Here is a 22286-nt window from a genome sequence, read left to right as displayed (position 1 = left end):
CACACTGGGTTCAGAAATCTTGAAACTGGACTGATCCTATAGAGGTTTCAGATGTCTGGCTAGGCCAAAACAGAAACTGAACTGGGTGTGGTAGGTAGTGTTCCTAGGAGATAGGGAATCAGGGGTTCACTGGGATCCAAGAAGTTTAGAACTCCCCCATCTGGGACTCTCTAGTCAATTTCTTGTATATGAACGATGGACACAGAACAAGGGCTTTTCTGGAGAAATGGGTGAACCTTACCCAAAATAATTTAGAGTTACAGCAGCCACAGTGGGGAAGTTTGTTTGCTTGTTTGACGAGACAGGGTTTTACTCCTGTTACTCAGACTGGAGTGCAATGGTGTGATCTTGGCTCACTGCAACCTCTGCCTCCTGGGCTCAAGGGATTCTCCTGCCTTAGCCTCCCAAGTAGCTGAGATTACAGGTGCACACCACCACCCCCAGTTAATTTTTGTATATTTTGTAGAGATGGGGTTTCTCCCTATTGCCCAGGCTTGTCTTGAACTCCTGGTCTCAAGTGATCCATCCCCCTCGGCCTCCCAAAGTGCATGGATTACAGGGATGAGCCACCGTGCCTGGTTGAGAAGTTTTAATTTGGATAAAATTGTTTATTTGCAGGGAAAAATTAGAAATAGAAAGATAAAACATCCCACAAGAACAATGGAATGCATTTTAATTGGTATGCAGAAACATGTAAAAGATTAAACAAAGAGTGTCTGCCTTAAAAGTTTCTTCCCAAGAGACAAATAAAAAGCTTAATCAGCAAACTGAGGACCAGAGGAAGGAGGACTGCACGCTCATTGAAATAACTCTGACTGCTCCTTGCTGTCTTTGCCATTACTTCAATACCCCGAGTTCACTGATCGTTTTGCTCAAGTACCTTTCCATCTTGAGGCAAATGAAAAGGAGAGGTTGGACAACTGTCTTACAAAGTAAGACCCTCTGAACACCTAGGCCTGCCTGCTGTAACCACTTTTACTTCATGTTCTGAAGCTGAACTTAGAGCCTTCATAAGATACTTTCCTAATGCAAGAGAAAATCCTCAAACATTTACCTAGGAATTTAGAATTCCCATAGGAGCTTATGATCCAGGAACTTCTGACTTTATTAATTTATTCACTTGATTTTGGAACCTGGTAAAGCTCAAAAGAGTATAAAAGCAGTAGAATAGAGAGAACCCAAGGGGATATTAAAGACCCTAAAAAACCTTACTGCTACAACTAGCTGGAAGAACACTGAAAACCTTTTAAATTCAGTTCCTAAGTCTTCCGCACAAAAAAAGGATCCATCTGTCAGGCTTGCAGGTGAAAAAAGGACAGACCCATTTCATATTACAGAGCTGGTTTAGAAACACTATTTGCGAAACATTCTGCACTCAAAATACAACAACGAGAATTTCCTGTAGGGACTAAAATGGCATTAACTGCTCTATTTATAAACAAATGTTTTCCTGAATTTAGCAGTTGCATTAAGAAGCATGAATTTGGATGGGGAATGACAGATATGGTTGAATTGGTGGCTTTAGCTGAGCATTTTCAAAGGACTCTAAGAAAAAGCACAGAAAGCTAATAAGCTTATGTCTCTTCATTTGCAACAATTACAGCGGCCAAAGCCAAAGGGACTACCTTGTCCTTGTTTTAAACTACAGTCTAAAGAACCTAGAGTAAGAAACCCTTCACCCCAAGGTGTCTGCCTACATTGCAAACAGCCGGGGCCCTGGGAGAGAGGCTGTCCAGTCATCCCAGTCCACCAAGGAGCCTCCTCCTTTCAGTGGGGATGGTCTGCCCACTAGAGGGAGCCCAGGAGATCACAATCAGCCTGGCTGCAGGAGGGACCTTCCGGCTAGCTGTTGCCTGTGATGCCTTTTGATAAACATTGAGAAACAGAGGCTAAGACAAGCAGAGAACCTGTACCATGCTGGTGAATATTGGGGCTGGTTTATCTTTCACAAACCCCACTTTAATAAGCTGTTAAAGCAAACTAAATATGGCTTGAGAAGGACTCTGTACTTCTATGGTTGAGTCCTTGTAGATGAACTGCAACCTAACTTAATAGGTGGACAAGATTGAAAATCTAACTTAGGAGTATGCACCTGTAACAATCGCTGAGTCCCGGCCAATCCCAGCAGCCATACTTCAACCACTCATACACCACTCAGTGTTCAAACTGTGTTCAAATGAGGCAAACGCCGAGCTATAACCAATCCAGCTGTTCTTTACCTCAATTCTGATTTCTGCTTATCATTGCCCCCCCCGCTTTTTTTGTCTATAAATTTGTTCTGACTACGAGGCACCCCGGAGTCTCTTTGAATCTGTTGTGATTCTGGGAGCTGCCCAATTTGTGAATCGTTCATTGCTCAATTAAAGTTTTTGAAATTTAATTCGGCTGAAGTTTTTCTTTTAACAGATAGTGTCAGAAGTGGGATCCAAAGTACAGCTTCTAATGACCCCCAGGAGTACTGAGTGAACAAGCAAGGTACCTGCAGGACTTATTTGTGTCCATTGATCTCTCAGAGTGGCTGGGGATCATGGGTAAGTTCTCTCTCAGATTTCAAAGCTCCATGGATTTGTGTTTTGAGCTCTCAGTTTCTTTGAACAAATTTCTAATCCAAACTGGGTTTGGAAGTCACAACAGAAACTGGACTGGGTCCAGGAATGGATTTGATCTGGGAATTAACTGGATCCAGTTAGAGGACTCTTACATCTGACTGGGTCAGAAAGGAACTGGTCATAAATGGTAATATTGTAGGGGGTGTAAAATTTGGCTTTTAAAATTTTGCAGGGATTTTTGTGTTCTACTGTTTTGTTTCATTTTTCTTGTGCGTTTAGGTGGGAAAGAAATCATTGGCTAAGTTAATCAAGGAAACCTGACAGTAAAGCCAATATTTTAGGTAAAAATGGGATCCTTAATTTCTAGAAAACCAGATTCCTTCCGGCTTATACATTAGGCCTGGGCAGCAGCAAAGTCTTACAGAAATGCCGAAATGTTACTAAAGATAACTTACAGTGGTACATTCCAAATAAACAACAGATGCACTAGAGTGCATTAATTTTTTTTCTTTTGTGTTGCGGCAGGCCCCTGAAACAAACAAACAAACAAACAAACAAAAACTGGATTAGGTCTCCATCTTGTTTTATGTCCCTGGTAGCTTGGCCTTGTAACTATGTGGCGGTACTTTCTCTTGGTCTCTGCCTTCCAGGGAACAGGAATTTTAGGGTTCATGTCACACTAAACTCTAAAAATTATCTTGAGTAGTTGAAAGACTTTGCAAGTTCAAAATTAACTACTCTAGACTCCTTCTGGGAAGGGCAATGGAGACTGCCCAGTGTTGTAGCTCAGCAGCTAAGTTTTGTCCTTTCACATTGGTGGCCTGGGCTTGATTCCAAGCTTAGAGAATGAGTACTTTCTGGTTAATACCTGTGTGACTTTTACCACTTCCTGATGTTCTTCCCCTCCATGAACAACCTGTAGCTTCCCTTCTTAAATCTTCCTTTGTCTGAGTTACCTTTAAAAATTCCAGATTTTATAAAAACTGCTTACCACCTCTTTGAAAATACCTAGTACACTTGTGGTTAAGTCATATCCTTAGTTGAGCTTTGTTGGTTTCATCTGTAAGATTACCTTTGGTAAAGTTCAAAAGTCAGAAATATCAGCCATTTGGCCTGGCTAAAGTCAGGTAATAAGAAATTTAAAAGGAGTTTTTAGAAAGAGCACTATGGTTAAAAGTCAGCTTAATTAAAAGCAGATATTCAAGCTCTAACAGCCTTGGACCCTTTGGAAAAAATAGGAGGCACCAGAGACCCCATTTTGGAAAAAAACCCTGTTTTCTTCATGGAACCCCAGGCATTGGAAATGGATAGATCCCTCTCAAAATCTAAGGCTCTGTTCTTTATACCAGATCAAGGATCTGATATAAAAATGAGACCCTTAATTTTTGAAGGTCAGTTTTGCCTTCCAGATGTGACTGCTTATTATATTAGGCCCCAGAAACTGCATGCTTTCCTGGCCCTGTTCTTCCAAGGACTCCACCCTAAACCCAGTAATCCAATTAAGAGATATATAAACTACTGGGTCTTCTTCTGTTCTGCCTGTATAGTTATACATGTGTTGGCTTCATAATGTTTACATAAGAGAGCTCTAATTAATTGGCCTAAAGAAAAATATGTGCTTAAATCAAATATTTTTGTCAGGAAAGTAAAATCTGTAATGTCTTAGTTTATATAACTTTAGTAATCTTTGGGAAATAAAAACGGCTCTAAAGATTATTGGCAAAATAAAGACATTTGGTCTAATATAAGCAGGTCAGATATTAGGTTTGCTAAATGCTTTAAGGTTATAACCTGCTTTGACTTTTGGAAATTGTTCAACTTACCTACCTTGGAGACCTTAGATTCTAGATAAGGCCTGGGGACATGTGGAATTAGTCATGCGTCTTGGCTATGAAAATAAGGTTATAAAGAAAAGAGATTTTATATAGGAAAGGATCTTGTAGGGTAAATTCTTGTCTTAAAATAAAATAACTGGTTGTTTAAAAAGAGGGATGTTTAGGACAAGTCAGAAAGTCCAAGCATGTTGTAGATGGTCTGTGTGTGTTGTGAAAGGATTCATGAAAGGAAATTTATGCACCAAAAGTAAAAGTTGCTAAGAGTTACCATTATAACATGTAATTGAAACTACTAAAAAAATAGTTTTACATGCAAGGTGTGTGAGGAGAGTGAAATGTGTTTTTGGTAAAAGATTATAAGGAGGGATGGAAATGTAAATTTTTGCCTAGTTTAGAGGGCTAAAGGGTTGTTTCAAATTAGATAAGAAGAAGCTAAGGGTCTGAACAAGTTGTGGAAGATTTGTAAAAATTAACCTGATAAAAAAAAATTGTGTGTGTGAACATATTGACTAAATTTAAAGGGGTACTATTCAGTTTTTCCATAAATTGAACATCAAAAAAAAGCATAGATGGTTTTCTTAAAGCACTGATCTGCTCTTTTACAAAAATTGTAAAGGGTGATAAAAGGTTTATAAGAATCTCACCTCATGGTTAAACTGATTAAGCATAATATCAAATGTTTTAAACCTTTAACATATTTGATAGGCTTCCCAAAATCAAATTTCAGCTTCAAAATAGTCTTTTCTGACCTTAACTTTGGGATGCTACAGAGGGCCCCTGAAGTATCCAAAAGAGAGGTAAACAGGATTATTTGACATGTTATTACATGGGAAACATTGTCAAAGAAATAATATTTAACCTTCTTCAGATTATATTTTAGTGAATGATATTAATATATGTTCTAAAATTGTATGGGATTTCTAAAATTCTAATATGTCTTAGTATATACTATCAATCATAATTATGGTTATTATGTTAAGTTACTGTAGACCACAGAAATAACCAAATTATCATTTATATTATGTCTTTAACTATGACTATTTAAAGTCATTTCCACAGTTAATTGCTTAATGCTGATGCAGTTTTTTAAAACTTCACAAGCATGTAAAATCCTAGAATATGGTGTCTTTTAGGAGACTCATGAAAGGATGAAATGGACCCTAAAAAGCACTCTGGAATGCAGGTTTCTAATAACTTTAGAATCATGTCATTTGAATTGGGTAAGAATTCCTGGAACTTTAATGAAAAGACTGACTAGGTTATAAAACTGCTAACCTAAGTAGAACAAAAATTAATTAAATACCAAGAAAATATTTTGCCAGATTTTCACAGTAAATCAGCTAATACTGAAATTTTTAGTTATACAGTTTGAATGAAATGCATGGTCTACGTCAAATTGCCTATTATGACCCATCAGTTATCAGTGCTATGCATCAAATTTGGAAAAACAACTGCTATTCAAGAGGACATAAGTCTCATGTTAATTAAGCATGAACTCATGGAGAACCAGGATGGCTGCCTTGTCCTTCCAGAGTCCAGCTGAAAAAAATATGGGACCATGAGGACACTGTAAGCTATGAATGACATGCTGAGACCAGAAACCCAAAATTATGGTAACTGAAAGTGGTGCTAAGGCCCTAAGTTTTGGTTACACTCTAACTTAAGTGAGAACCCAGTCAAAAGGGGAGATTTTTTTAAAACAAAATTATAGGAGGCCATTGTTTTGGACTGAGCTCATACACTAGACACCAACAGACCAAACCAAAAATGGAGTTGGTTATGCTAAATATGACATAATCAAGCTAAGACTTTAAGGAAGCACATAGATCCTAGACCAGAATAGACCAGGTCTTGTTTTTCGCTTAAAACAGTATGTTCCAGCATAAGGAGGCACCCTCTACTCAATCCTTGTTCCTACCTTTGCAAAACCTACTGTTCTACTGTTTCTCAGTGAGTTTTAAGACAAAATAAGTACATTTACAATGGTGATAGTAACATCAATGACTAAAGTTTTGGTCAATCTCTCAAAATTGAGAAAATGACCAAAAGGGGGAATTATTAAAGCAAACTAAATATGGCCTGAGAAGGGCTCCATACTTCTATATCTGAGTCCTTGTGGATGAACTGCAACCTAAGTTAATAGATAGACAAGATTGAAAACCTAATTTAGAAGTATGCACTTGTAACAGTCGCTGAGTCCTGGCCAATCCCAGGAGCCATACTTCAACCACTCACATACTGCTGAGCATTCAAATTGTGTTCAAATAAGGCAAACCCCAACCTGTAGCCAATTCAGCTGTTCTGTACCTCACCTCCAATTCCTGTACATCACTTCCCTTTCTTGTCTATACATTTGTTCTGACCCTGAGGCATCTCCAAAGTCTCTTCAAATCTGCTGTGATTCTGGGGGCTGCCCGATTTACGAATCATTCATCACTCAATTAAACTCCTTTAAATTTAATTCAGCTGATGGTTTTCTTTTAACAAGCTGACAAATCCCTGAAAGTGGAAAGGTCATTTCTGTGGTGGGGGTTTTGAATCAGACACAACAGTACCCATGTCTGAACCCATCCAGTTGATGCTGGGGCCATTTTCAGAAAAGTGAACCTTTTTCCTATGTGACACTATTCTAGTAACTTGCTAGGGCAAGACTTATCTGCTAAGCTAAAGAGGCATATGAAGTTTCCTGCAGAGCAGGAGTTAGAGTTTCCTGACCCCCTGAACGAGATCTGTTGTGCTCTCCACAGGCAGAAATCGACAAGATCAAAACTCAGGCCTGCAATATCTCTGATCTCTCTAAAATATCTGAATGTTTATGGGCTTCTTCCTCTACTGATATAGGAAGGGTTAAAAGTATGGTAACCGTAAAAGTCTAAATAGATCATTCTAAACCTTTAGCTAAATTATCCTAATATTTACTGAGGCCTGGACAATTCAAGGACTCTCATCAATTGCAGAAGATTTCATTAAACAAGGACTTATTCTGTGTATCAGTCCTTGTAATACTCCAATCCTACCAGTTAAAAAATCAAGGGACAAGGATGGACAACGAGGGAAATTTGTTCAAGATTTATGAGCACTTAATAAAATCGTGATACCAAAGTTTCCTGTGATTCCAAACTCTAACACTTGATTGTTCAATGTGCACATTGATTCAGAATGGCTCACAGTCATAGGTCCCTGTCCAGCTTTCTTTAGCATTCTAGCTGAGAAAGAGAGTCAGTATTTGTTTGCTTTTCACTTGGAAAAATCAAAGTATACCTGGACTGTAATGCCACAGAGGTTTCCTGAAGCTCCTTCTTATTTTTCCCAGGCATTACACCAGGACTGAATAACCATGCAATTTCCTTGAAATTCTCCCCTCATTCGGCATGTAGATTATCTCTTGCTTTGCTCTCCCAGTAAAGTGTGGTCTGAAATGGACTCACTTTACCTCTTACAGCAACTTGCACATAAAGGTCACAAAGTTTTGATGGAAAGCCTTCAGTTTTCAAGGGGAAAGTTTCACTTTTTAAGGCATGACCTGACTGTGGAAAGGGTTTCCAAGAGAATAAAAACCACTCAAGGTTTTCCCTGGCCTACAGCTAAAAGACAGTGAAGAGGTTTTCTGGGACTTGCAGGATACTGCAGATCCTGGGTTCCAAGCTTTTCCTTAACCACCTCACCACTGTATGAGCTCACTAAGAATGCAGTACCAGAGCCTGCATCATGAGAGGGCAGTCAGGAGCAGGCTTCTCACCGGCAGAAACCGGCCTTACCGCAGCCCCAACCTTAGTACTTCCAAATTACACTAAACCTTTCACCTTGTTCATTCACGAACATGGCAATCAGGCATGGGGGAAAACAATAGGCCCATGGCACATTATAGCCGGCAGTCAGCCCCCACAGCTGAGGCACATCCTCACCACTAAAAGCAGTAGCCACAGCTGCCATACTGGTAGAGTTTTAACCTGAGTTAGTCTTAGGGAATGAACTTTTATGCAAGCCCTGCATGTTGTGGAAAGTTTATTAAATTCTAGTCAAATTCAGCATTTTTCAGCAAGTAGACTATCATCTTATGAAATCCTTTTGCTTCCCAATCTGCATCTAAGATGTTGCACTCTGCTACCTCTGGCTGACTACACTGTGAGTGTGGTATCTGAATCAGTAGTCTTGCATGCTGCTTTATGAAGCACTCCATTAGCTTATCCCAAGGAGACATTTGTTTGTTGATGAGTCTTAGGCTGAAAACTCAGAAGGAAAATGGCAGGTGGGGTATGCTGTTACCACTCAAAATGAATTAATAGGAAAGGAAATTCTTCCCCAATTTAAATCAGCCTAACCTGCAGAGCTTTTTGCTTTTACCTGAGATTGTCACGTAGTTAAAGATAAATCAGTAGATATTTTTAGACAGCAGATATACTTTAGAACTACTTCATAATTTCAGCATGTTATGGAAACAAAGGGAGCTTCTCACTTCCAGTGGGATCCCCATCAAAAATGAACTCCAAGTAGATGAACTCCTTTCTGCCATCCTGTTTCCATCTCCAACTGCCATTATTAAAATCAAAACACCTACTTATAAAACTGCACCTGAGTATCAAGGGAATGCCCCAGCAGATGTTCATGCTAAGTCAGCCAGTACTGAAATTGTTAGGATGTGTAATTTCAATAAACTCCATAAGATTCATCAAAGTCAGCTCCCCTATGATGACTTACTTAAGAAACAGTGCAGTGCACCAATTTGTAAAAACGAAATTGGTATCTGAAAGGACGTAAATTCAATGTGAAGTATAGACTCACAGAGGCCCTGGATAGCCACTTGGTCCTCTCTGAGTCCTTGAAGCTTCCATTGTTAAGGGCTCTGCACTCCATAGCTCATTACACTGATCCAAATTATGAAAAATATTGGTAGGGTGATTGTTTTAAAATTGCTAAAAGGGTTTATAGCCAATGTTTGATTTGTCAAACCCATAATCCTGTGAAGACAATGAAAGCTTCAGGTGATGTATTTCTAACACATGATGAACCATTTGAATATTTACAGAGGTACTTCATTCAGCTTCCATCCTTGACAGGATATCAGCATGTTATTGTAATAGTTTGCATGTTCTCTGGTCAGATAGAAGCTTTCCCATGTAAGAAAACTGATGCTAGGACAGTTGCTAATATGTTATTAGAATTGTGTTTCCTTTCTGGGGTGTCCCTGGAGAGGAATCTCCTGCAACAGAGGAACCTATGTTACTGTTCAAACTCTAAAGCAGTTAAACAAGGTATTGCAAACACAATGACACTACCATTGTCCCCATCACCCTCAACCTTCTAGAAACATTGAAAAAACAAATGGCATTTTAAGAAACTGAAATTGACAACTGAATCAATTTGATTGCCTTGGCTTTGCGGGGAATCAGATCCACTCCCATCGGAAAACGTAGACTGGGCCTTTATGTAATATTTATTGGAAGCCTGTGCCCTTAATAATAGAACCTCATGTATCTCCCACTCTCCTCAATTCTGATATAACTAAATACTGTAAGGCTTTCATGTATTATGCCAAAGTATATTTTCACCAGAAAAAAGAAACTTTCCATGATCCACCAACTGAGAACAATCAAGTCCCTCACAGTTTAGAACCTGAAGACAAGATCCTCTGGAAATGACATCAAAGAAAGATTGCCCTGGAACCCTGTTGGTAGGCACCATAGCAAGTTCTTATCACTACCCACACTGCAGCCAAGCTTCCGGGCCTTGAACCTTGGTTGGGTCCACAACTCACAACTCAAAGGGCCTCTCAAGATTCCTGGAACTGCACACCTGTTGTAGAATTTAAGGTAAAGCTGGCCATGGGGAAATTTTCCTGGAAGCAGATGACATATTAGATATGAACAGTTTTCCCAATACATGGGAACTAAACTCTTCTCTTAGTGAGATGCTTTCCCTGTTGAGCTTTCCTTGTTTATGCCTACTTTGTTTATACCTACTTTTTTACTTGGAAGGATAATGCTGTAGTTAGAACTTCACAATAAATACAAAATGTTGGATCTTTTCTGCTAAACCCAGAACTTTACATCATCTGAGGGATCCATTAGTTCACTTAGTGATTAACTTTAGCAACATCCCTAATGCAACTGCCTATTTAAATTGTATTTGTGGTCCCTTTTATAGAGGTGGACTTCTGGCCCACTTGCCCTGACTCCTGCTTTGATTTGGCCCAGTCATGGGATGCGAGATGGTTTATTAGCTGAGCAAGGAGGAGTCAGTGCTGATGCTTTTTGTTGCATATGAATAAATACATCAGGTATTGTAGAGATTCAGTCACAAAAAAACAACAAACAGGCTATTTGGTTAAAATGGGTGCACTCTTCATTTGGTTTATTGTTTGATCTATTCGATTTTAGTTGATTTGTTTCATGAGGACCCTGGGTAAGGGGCATACTTTAAACTCTTGGTATCAAGCTCCCAATAGTCATAATAGTAGTCTTCCTGGTGCATTGTATTCTTTCAAAAATTTGTAAATGTTTGCATGCAGCTGTCTGTTAAACATTAAATGGTACCTTTTTATTGGAATGACAAAAATCCTCAAAAGTATGATCATGAGGACACTGTAACCTAGGAATAAATGACATGTTGAAACCGAATATCTAAAATGACGGTAACTGGGAGTAGCACTGATGCCCTAAGTTTTATTCACATTCTTACCTAGGTGAGATCCTGACCAAAAGCAAGGGATTGTTAAATAAAATTCGCAGGAGGCTACTGATTTGGAGAAGGCTCCTGTACTGGGCCCAGCAGACCAAGCCAATATGGAGTAATTCATGCTAAACGTAACTAATTAACTTAGGAGCACAGTGGTCTCTCAGTATCTGCAGGGCATTGGTTCCAGGACCACCTGTGGATACCAAAACCGGTGCATACTGAAGTTCCACAATTGCCTCTGTGAAACCCATGAATACAAAAAGTTGGCCCTCTGCATATGCAGGTTTCACATCCCACAAATGCTGTATTTTTTATTTGTATTTGGTTGTAGATGCAGAAGCTGCCAATATGGAGGGCCGACTGTATTTATTTTAAAAATCCCACGTATGTGGACCCGCACAGGTCCAACCTGTGTTGTCCAAGGATCAAATGTATACTCATGTCACAAATATCTGAGTTTCAGTTAGTAACAGGCAGCCGGCTGCTTCAAGTGAGATACAATGCTGAGTTGCAACCAATTAAGTTGCTCTTTTTGCCCCACTTCCACTTTCTGTCCATAAATGCAGCCTGACGGTGTAGCAGCCAGGAGCTCTTCGAACCTGTTCTGGTTCTGAGGGCTGCCCAATTCACAAATCTATTTTTTTTCTCAAATAAACTCCGACAAGTTTAAACTTGCTTAAGGTTTTTGCTTTATGACAGAGCCGCCGTCACCCGAACCTCTCGTTCAGACTCCCCACCTCCACCTTCTGTTCTCGGTCTGCTCTTTTAGTCTCCGGTCAACCGCTCCAGCACGACCCACTCTTTGGTCTTAAAGGGCCCTTGATAGCTTCTCTCAATTCACTAGCATTTTCCTTGTCCAGCTCAGAATCTGCAGTCCACGACCGCCCTTTGATTTTCAGTGAAACCATCTGGGTAAACTCAGAGATGGGTTTCCTTTTCCTCCGTGCCTGCTTCTTGAGTAGTCTGATGCATCTGGGGTCTCAAATGTGCAGTTTGGTCCCACTGTAAACTGAGGTGAGCCTTCAATACAGCCCAGGGTCCTTCCACCGCTCTCCCATTCCCCAACCCCACAAGGACTGCTCGAGCTTCCCTCTCCTGCACCCCACCTCAGGAGATGACCTTACCCCACTCTTTAGAGAGAGAAGGAAAGCCACCAGTGGTGGATCTTGTACCAACATGAACCATGGGTAAAGAAAACCCACCGTCCAGCTAGCCACCCACCCATCCATCCTGCCACCCTCCCTTCCTTCCTTCTGGTTATGATGCCATTCAAGCCACCTTGGAATCTGCTTTTGGACGTCTTCCCTTCCCCCCCTTTTCAGGAACCACAGACACTACTGATTCTCCCCTTTCTTGTATATTCAACTTTTCCTTCTCAGCTGAGTCTTTCTCAATAGCTTTTACACTCTTAAGTCTCTCTCGTTACAGCCTTTCCCCCTTCCCACCATGACTTTCTCTTGTTACCCTCCCCTTCCCAGCCAAACACTTCGCAGCATGTGCTCCAGGAATGGCAGCAGCGTCTCCTCGATCCCCGCTCCTCCTAAAGAGCCCAGGGTGCCCGTTCCTGGATGGTTCCAACTTGAGAGCTCCACAGTGACTTCACCCTCCCAGCGTCCGTGCAGCCTCAGGTGGTGGCGGGTTGTGCCACTGCTGATCTCCAGCTGCCTCGCCACTTCTTTTTACCCTGCAGCATTTCCAGCACTCTTGCAGCTACTTCACGTGGAGCTCCCTCCACTGAGCAACGTGAGGTGGGCTCTCCGCTGACTATACAGCGCCACTCATCTGCGAGTCCCTCTGGTCCACTCCCCACCCTTCATGGGGCCTGGTGCTTGGAGTCTGACCTGAAAGGGCAGCAGCCCCAGGCCTCTCTGCATCTGACTTGCAGAGACTTAGCCATTGGAGGGTCCTGGAAGGACATGAGGGGAGGGAAGGAGCCAGGTCTTCCCTGTTCCCGGTTATGATCACAGTTGCCATGTCTCCTAAGCAGCCCCTACACTCTGCACTCCTCTGGGTTCCATGAAGTGCTCCACACCCCAAACCCTCAGGCTCAGGCTCAGGGTCAGGGTCAGGGTCAGGGTCAGGGTCAGGGCTGTGCTGTCCCTGGCTCCGGGCCATGGCACCATCCTGCACTCCCCAACCAGTGCCACATTCTGCTCACTTGTCTTGCACGTGCCAGGCTCTGGCCTGCGCTGGATCCTGGGTGGGTGATTTCCTTACACTCAGAGGCCAGCCCAGGCCCAGGGCCATCAGGGACAGAGCTTCCAACAAGGCCCAGTTGCTCCTTTCAGCTTTCTGATGCTACATGAACTTTTCCAACTCATTTATCATGATGGCTGGTGGAAACTGATTTTTTTAAGTTATTATTTTTAATTGTGGTAAAATAAACATAACCCAAAATTTACCATTTTAACTATTCTTCAGTGCACAGTGCTATGTTTTTAAGAGCATTCACACTGTTGTGCAACCATCATTGCCATCCATCTCCAGAACTTTTTCAACTGAAACTCTGTCCCCATTAAACATGAACTCCCCATTCTCCCCTCCCCATGGCCCCTGGCACCCCCCATTCCACTTTCTGTCTCTATGAACATGACTACTTTAGGGGCCTCATAGGAACAGAACCATTTGTCCTATTGCGGCTGGGTTAATTCAGTTAGAGTAATGTACTCAAAATTCTTCCACGTCGTAGTGTGTGTCAGAATTTTCTTCCTTTCTAAGGCTGAATAATATTCCAGGGTATTGATTTTTTAAAGGTGTTTTTACTTTGCAAAACAAAAAAATGAGAATCTAATATCAGTTACTGGAATGCTGTTGAAATTGCCCTGGCCTATGAAATCAGAACATCTTGTTACCACTGGACAACAGAGTGAAACCCACAGTCTGTGCCCCATGTTGTGGCCTCGTGACCCCTGACTTTGCCAGCTCCTCTCCTGCAGCTATAATGCTTTCTCCTGGTTCCTCAAAAACAACCCACGTCCCCACCTCCATGCACCCATGCATCATTCTTACATTCTCTTCAACTGGAGTGTCTTTCTCATTTTTTGCTGGTTAAATTCATCACAGTCTCACTAGGCCTTATCTCCCAGGTGGAGCTTGAAGTACCCAGACCTCATTTCTTCCTGTTTCCTCTCTGTGATGGTTCACATCCCCTCCCACCTTTGATATCTGCTGTCTGTGCATTCATTTCCCCCGTACGGGTGCAAGCACCTGGAGTAGAGACACTGTCCCTGCCTCCTCTTTTCTCATTTATTCCTCTGCAGGGAGTTTCTGGGGGCCATGTGTCAGCCCGGTGCTGTCCAGGCATGCGAGTGCAAACACACAACACCCCCAGGTTAGATTTGCTGTGGGGCTGGAGAGGACCCGGCAGGAGCAGGGCTGTAAGCTCTGTGGCCCAGAAGCATTTCATCTGTGTCTGCAGGTCCTCAGGTGGGCTCTGGTGCGTAGCACAGAGCTGTATTAAGGCTCATCCCTACCTTCACCTCTATAAGAAAAATTGCACGCTGGCCCTTTAAAGGGGAAATATGGAGAAAACTATTTTGAATTCTAGGTTCCCTTTGGGGAGAGGTTCTAAGGGGTGGGGATCAGGTGACATCATGAGTAACTCACAAGGCAGGGTAGAAGTATCTGAACGAGGCATCCCAGGAGATAAAGAGAAACACTGGCTCCAAATTTAAAAAAAAAACCAAAAAACAAAAACAAGCCCAGGTCACTTGGCCTGCCCGCTTTGATTTCCCACAGGTTATGACCTTCAAGTTAATGTTTCCTTTGCAGCGTACACACAGTCCCGGTTACTGATTCCCCAAAAACAAGCTGAATCATCATTATACAACAAAAAGAGAACCCATGTCTATCCCATCCCCCATTCACACAGCCCTGAGCCAGGCTCGCCTTCTAACCTGCCTCTGGTTTGGAGCAGTAGCCCCCATTGTTCTACCCAGACCTGGGCTGTGTACGTGCACACTGCTTTCCCTGGTAGGACTTAGCCACCAGGGCCCTGCGGAAAGCCCGGGCAGAGGCTCTCTCTGCAGGGCTTGTCCAGCCACTCTCACTGCAGGTGCCTCTCCTGCATCAGGGCCTGTGTAGGGCTGTGGGATACACAGATGAAACAGGCCCTGTCCCTGCCCTCAGAGGTGTTGCAGTTGAGAAAGAGACAGACACACATATAAACAGTTGCATTACAGTGTGGTCTGTGCTGTGAGTGAGGGAATTCCCAAGGAGAAGTCTGGGATCAGGCTTCCCAAAGGAGATGATGCACAAGCCCATCCCTGGGGAACAGGCAGGGCTCAGCTGGTGGCTTCAAGAAGCAGGGCATTCCCGGCACAGTGAACTGAACTGGCAAAAGAGGGTTTCAGTGGGACTCGTTCAGAGAGTGTCATATAGTCTTGGGACAGGGACAAGCTGGCTTCTGCCACTCTCTGACCTCAACCCTCCGCTTCTCTATCTGGTCTATGAAAGGATGGATTCGGAAATCACACAGTTACTTCCACCATCTTTCATTTGTTAAAAGGAAGTCACTACGTTCAGCCTACACTCAAAGGCAGAGGAATTATGTGCTACTCCTTGAATGGAAGAGCATCAAAGAGTTTTAAAATGACCACAGTCCACCTAATGGCCACAAATTATTTACATCCTTCCACATGCAAAATACATTTGCCCTCCAAACATCCCCTCAAATCCTCATCCCTCTGTAGAATCAGCTCAATGTCCAGAATCTCTGCATCTAAATCAGGCTTCAATGTGGGTGAAGCACCTTGGATATTATTCCCTCAAGTGTAGCTCCTTGAGTAGAGTTGTTCTCAATCTGCAGACTTGGGAATTCCAGAGACAAATTAACTGCGCCTCCCCCGCTGCACCGACCTGACATAAACTGGTGGGACAGGCATAGGATAACCACTGTAGACGTGCCTGCTCCAAAGGGGACAAGGATGGGAGGCATGCAGGAGTCACTAGTCCATGGCAATTCTAAAATCTTCCTGGGCAGTTCCTTAAAGTTCCTTGAATAGTACTTAGTCTGACTCTGGCCCCAAAGTGATTCTCCATGGTCTTGGCTCCACCCTTTGGGTTTTTTGTTCTGTTCTGCAAGTCATCCCTTCTTTTCCATGAAATGCAGCCCAGGTTCGTATCTGTGTAGTTTCTCAGCTTGCTTCCTCCCAGAATTTGGAGGAATCTACAGGTCTGTTTTCATTTTATATTGTCTCTGACCCTTTCAGTCTAAGTCTACACTGTTTTGCTAACATAATTCTTTTAAAAATGTTACATGTCTCCTGTAGATCTCACTGAGGTTCATGCCTTTAGACAACTGTCAAACCCACACATCTCTTTGAGAAAAGCCTGTCTCTCCCTTGGGCTTCTGCTGAGACTGCTGTCAAGGACGACCGTAAGCTTCTTAGAAATCCCACTATTTTAACAAAATATTCTGAGGTGTCCATTTGATCTCTTTGAAGATTTTACAAAAGATCTCATGGCCATACCCTTGGCTTCATCTTTAGGCCATCTTCCTGGCTCCGGGCTGCATTTGCTCTTTGCCTGGAAGCCATTTGTTAGTTTTAGCATCAGATGACATCTGGAGAAGCTGGATATTTTCACAACCCAAGTTCTGGTTCCTTTTTATTTAACAATCCTTCTTTTGACTTATATTCCTTCTCTCACATTTTAGTATAAGCAACAAGAAGAAGCCAGGAGGAGGCACCTTCAACAATCTTCTTAACCAGATCTCCTAGTTCATCTGGTACATTTTCTACTTTCCACATGATTTCAGAAAACTTCCTGCTTAAATTTCCCTCCTCTCCTGCTCCATACCTCTAAGAGTATGGATTCTTCTCTGATTTACTAATACATCTTTTTGGGGTGTCCAACCTCCAAGCCATTGATTCAGTGGTTCCTGTCGCCCATCTGCCTTCTCTATTTTAGCTCCCAAGCTCAGAACACACCACTTTCGCGTTGCAGGCCCCTGACGCTCAGTCAGTTATCCTACAGATTGCATGGTGCACCTTCCACACATAGCGCATGCATTTGGCCCTGGGGACTTCCCAGGATAATAAGCTAGTCTTTGCCATCCTTGTCCAGAGACATGTTAATCAAGCAATCCCAGAAACAGTGATAAAATTGCAGTTGAAGGCCAGGTGCAGTGGCTCATGCATGTGATCCCAGCACTTTGGGAGGCTGAGGTAGGTGGATCATCTGATGTCAGGAGTTTGAGACCAGCCTGGCCAACATGGTGAAACCCCAGTGAAACCTCTCCTAAAAATACAATAATTAGCCAGGCATGGTGGTGCATGCCTGTAATCCCAGCTACTCAGGAGGCTAAGGCAGGAGAATCGCTCGAACCTAGGAGGCAGAGGGTCCAGTGAGCCAAGATTGCACCGTTGGACTCCAGTCTGGGCAACAGAGTGAGACTCTACCTCAAAAAAAAAAAACAAAAACAAAAAAACAGTTGAGAGAGGTTCATGAAGAAAAATTACAGGCCTCTCTGTGATCGCATAATGGAGGAATCTGTCCTAGTAAGGCTGAAGCTAGGGAAAGTTTCCCTGAAGTCATGGCATTTTAGTAGGAACTTCCTGAAGAACGAGAGGGGTTGTCTGGACAAAGATGAACAGCACATGGAAACTTCATTAAGTTGAGAAGTTCCACAGATATGAGGGACAGCAGGGATACCTGCAAGCTGGAGCTTAAAGAACAAGGGGACAGTGCCTGAAAACAGGCCTGTGGATCGGCAGGCACAGGCCACCTCAATCCTGAGTGTCCATACTGGCTTACGTGAGCAAAATACATGCATTAAGCCATTCAACAAACATTTATTTAGCAACTGCTACAAGCCATCACTGTGTACTGGGGATGCAGCAGTGAATACATCTGGCAAATTTCCTGCCCTCAAAGAGCTTACAGTCTAGTGGAAGAGACAGATAATGAACAAACAAAGAAACAAGGAAATATCAGATATACAATTAAGTGCTGTGAAGGAAATAGAACAGGGTGATGTGACAGGGAGTGGCTGAGGTACTTCCTTAGTTTGTGTGACCTGGAACAGCCTCTCTAAGGCTCTGCATCAGATATCTGATATGTGATACCACATGGGAGCAGGCTCTGAAAGAACACTACAGATAGAGAGGTAAAGGCAGGAGCTGCAGCAAGCCTGATGTGTTCAGGTACTGAGCAGAGGGCCAGGTGGCTAGGGCTCAGCAAGAGGGACGCCTCAAAAGAAGTGAGGCTTAGCAGGGCACGGAGCAGTGCGGCCGCAGGTGTGGTGGGAAGGGCATTCTAAGAGAAGGAGCCGCCTGGACACAGGCTTGCAGTCAAGAACAATACACCGTTATCACTCCCTGCATTCTTCGTGGCCTTGCCTGAGACGGGGCTGGCCAGGATCCCCAGGAAGCAGGGGGAGGGGTCTGTGGCACCAGGACTGGGTGGAAGGGAGAGTGGAGAAGGGGAATTGCAGAGAGAAAACCAGGGGCTGTTTTTCTCTCGGAGAGGCGGGTAAGCACTGGACGGGCAGAAGCGCCGCTCTTCAGCTGGATGTACAGCTGCTGTCTAAGGGGCCGCGTCTGCAAGGGGCTGCAAATTCCCGGAGGGCAGCGTCTTGTTTGGCTTTGCTGTGTCACATAGCACATGGCAGGTACTTGGCCCATCAAGAGTGAGTGAGAGTGAGTGAGTGAGTCACCTGCTTGGCGAGGGTCTCTTCTGACCCACTTACCCTTGCCAGTGCTCATAACTGCCAGCCTTGCTGGGTGTTTGGGCCTTTTCAAAGCCCTGGGATTTCTAAAAGGGTCCACAGCAAGTCTTCTTGACCTAAGCGGGAAGGAGCGCAGGCCCCTGCGGCGTAGGCTTTTACATGGCATTTATAGACCCGCCCGGAGAGAGTGCGCGGAGCTCCCGCCACAGTCCCACCACCAGTGAGCGCCGCCCCCACTCGGCTGACTCTCAGCCCGCCCCGCGCCCCTCCCCTCACGGGCTCCGGCCTTAACCAGAGCTCGCGGACTGGCGGGGACCGTTCCCACCTCCTGGCTACCAGGACGGGTCGGCACCAACCCCAGTTTCGGGGCTGCGGCTCACAGAAGTCTAACCTGCCGGCGACACCCGCACCAACTCCTGCGCGCGGTGAGTTTCTGCTCTCTCGAAAGCGCCGGACGCCCGGCGGAAGGGAGGCTGCCCTGGCTGCGGCTCCGGGGGCTCCGGGGGCTCCGGGGGCTCCGAGGGCTCCAGGACTCGGTTCTCACCGCAAGGGCTCCTGCGGGGCCCATAAACTTCGCCGCTGGGACGCCGGGCTCGGGGTACGGGTCCGGAGTTCTTTGGAGCAATTGAGCCTGAACCTGGCCAGGGGTCATCAGGCTAAAGGATTGCAGCGCCAGGACTGGCCCGCCGAGGATCTGGCCGGCCGCGGTGGTAGGGCCCTTACGGAGCCGGCGCCATCCTGTGGGGTGGGCACTACTGGTCCGGCTTATGGAAGAGAAAACTGAGGTTCGATAAGAGACAGGGACCAGCCGAAGGTGACACGATGATTTGTGACTGGGGACTACCTGTTTCCTGGGTCACTCGACCCCATGCTGGGACAGGGAAACGTCTTCCCTGATTGGCCAAATCTGGGGGCCTGGCACGAGGGCCTCTTGTGATTGGAGGGGTCGACGTGCGCGCTTAGGGGCTGAGCTGTAGTCCCAGCTCCAGCCACTGCGCTCAAGTGGGCGGTCGTGTGCAGAGGGAGGCCAGATAGCAGACCCCACAACGTGGCTCCTGGGGCCCCGCTATCGAGAGCTCAGGCCCCGCGGGCACTTGCCTAGGAGAGGAAAGAATCTTCCCAAAGTGCAGACGGAGACGGAATTTAATCAGGAGTCTCAGACTTGGAGGCTTGGGCACTGGTGTCCCGTGACTTTGCTTCCTCCCCACGCCTCCACTTCTCCTTGACCTTGGGCAAGTTTCTTGTGTTCTGAATCTTAGTTTCTTGTCTCTAAAATCGGAGGGGCAATGAACAGTAGTGCCTGCCTCCCAAGGTTACATGAGAATTACATGAGGTTGCCCCGTGCCTGGCCCTAGGAAACCCTCGGAGAATGTTGGCTGCTGTTTGTTTGTTTGTGACAGAGTCTCGCTCTGTCGCCCAGGCTGGAGAGCAGTGGCACGATCTCGGCTTACTGCAACCTCCGCCTCCCGGGTTCAAGTGATTCTCCTGCCTCAGCCTCTAGAGTAGCTGGGACTACAGGCAAGTGCCACCACACCCAGCTAATTTTTGTATTTTTGGCAGAGACGAGGTTTTACCATGTTGGCCAGGTTGGTCTTGATCGCTTGACCTCGTGATCAGCCTCCCAAAGTGCTGGGGTTATAGGCGTGAGCCGTCACTCCCCGCCGACTGCTGTGTTCTTGTTAGCGTTAACTCTCACAGCCATGGGGGGAGACAATGGTGTGGCGTCCCTTATAGAGAAAAGGAGACTGAGGCTCAAAGATGGATTTACTCAGGGTTGGCCTGAAGCCTAAGGTCCAGAGGGCCAGGTCTCTGGACGGGTCCTGTTGCCTGTTCCGAGGGCTGTGGGAGAGAAAGCGGGCTGAGCATGACCCCCAAGGGACAAAGTGGCCTCCCTGTCAAGTGCCAGACCAAAAAGGCTGAGTGCAGGAGAGGGGTCGGCCTTGGGCCCTCCAACGGGCAGCGGGGAAATGAGACACCTTGCAGCGGAATGCTGGCCTCTGGGCTGAGCCTCTGCTCGGTGCTAGAGCTGCGTTCGTGGGCCCCAGGACCCCAGCACCAGAACAGAGGGCCCAGAGCTGCAGTCCTGCAGGGTGGCCCAGCCTCACAGGGACTAGAAGCTGGGTCCTGGAGAGCCAGGCCTGGGCTGGGAATTGGGTAGGAGGGTTGGGAGGCCCAGGAAGCCTCCCAGTGTCCCCACACCACCAAGTGAAAAGACACTGAGCAGCAATGACGGGGGGAGGAGGCGGACGCCTGGAGGCCGCCCACACAGCCCACAAGGGGCTCTCTGGGCTCTTTCCAGCCCCTCTCCCTGGAGGCCCCTGCTCTTTCTGGGGCCAAAGGGCAAGCCTGACTGAGGCCCCTCCCTAGGCTCCTGTGTCTGTCATGCTCGCTTTCCTTGGACTGTGACAACAGCCCCTTGGTGGTCACCTGGACTCTGCCTCCCTGCAGGGGGGGAACAACCTACTCTTTTATTTATTTATTTATTTTCAGAAGTAATCATGGCAACATAAAAAAGAACATTCTGTTAAGAAAACAAAATAATTACAGTCGTCAAAACCTCTGAAACCCAAAACCCTTTACCCAGTGACTTTCAACATTTCAGTGTAAATTCTTCTAGGATTTTACCCTGCAAATAAACACACACATGCACACACATACACACACAAACTTAAGCCTTACAAAATTATTGTGGTTTGTTACTTGTTGGGGTGTTTTGACAGTGTCAGGTTGTATAATCCAATATTTACCAATATTTTCTAATAATTTAATGTTTTCTTCTTATATTTGATTTTCAAGTATTAATTTTTAACCCAATTGGACTGCATTTTGGAGTAAGATGTGAACTATAGATTAAATATTCTATATATAAAAAATATTCATTTATTTCAGTTAATAGACATTTTTAGAGCAGTTTTAGGTTTACAGAAAAATTGAGGACGAAGTGTGGAGTTCCCATATTCTCAGTCTGTCCCTCCCTGCATACTTCCTCCTATTTCTCTTTCTATTCTTTTCCTTTCATTTTTTTTTTTTTTCTGTTTTTTTGAGACAGGGTCTCACTTTGTTGCCAGGCTGGAGTGCAGTGGCACGAACACAGCTTACTGCAGCCTTGAACTCCTGGGCTCAAGTGATTCTCATGCCTCAGCCTCCCAAGTACTGGGACTACAGGCAGGCACAACCATGCCTGGCTAATTTTAAAATTTTTATGTAGAGATGGGTCTCACTTTGTTGCCCAGGCTGGTCTTGAACTCAAGGGCTCAAGTGATCCTCTGCCTTGGCCTCCCAAAGTGCTAGGATTGCAGGCATGAACCACTAGGCCTGGCCTCCCCTATTTTTAACATCGTGCATTGAGATATTTTTGTTATACCTTTTTTTTTTCTTTTTGACACAGTCTTGCTCTGTTGCCTAGGCTGGAATGCAGTGGCACAATCTCAGCTCACTGTAGTCTCTGCCTCCCAGGTTCAAGCAATTCTTGTGCCTCAGCCTCTCGAGTAGCTGGGATTACAGGTGCACCACCATGCCCAACTAATTATTGTATTTTTATAATAGTAGAGACAGGGT

The 22286-nt window shown here is 44.8% G+C and overlaps 1 protein-coding gene across 2 annotated transcripts in view; it reads left to right on the top strand.

The window, feature by feature from the left end:
- The first annotated feature begins 18293 nt into the window (after positions 1-18293).
- ALDH1L1 (aldehyde dehydrogenase 1 family member L1) overlaps positions 18294-22286 on the top strand; it is an 81996-nt gene continuing 78003 nt past the window's right edge. For both annotated transcript variants that reach the window (XM_031663059.1, XM_031663058.1), the window contains exon 1: positions 18294-19153. The gene's annotated coding sequence lies outside the window, so the exon portion shown is untranslated. The remainder of the gene's footprint in view (positions 19154-22286) is intronic.

This window comes from Papio anubis, chromosome 2 (genome assembly GCF_008728515.1).
Source record: "Papio anubis isolate 15944 chromosome 2, Panubis1.0, whole genome shotgun sequence".
NCBI lineage: Eukaryota > Metazoa > Chordata > Mammalia > Primates > Cercopithecidae > Papio > Papio anubis.
This window is presented reverse-complemented; position numbering and strand designations above follow the sequence as displayed.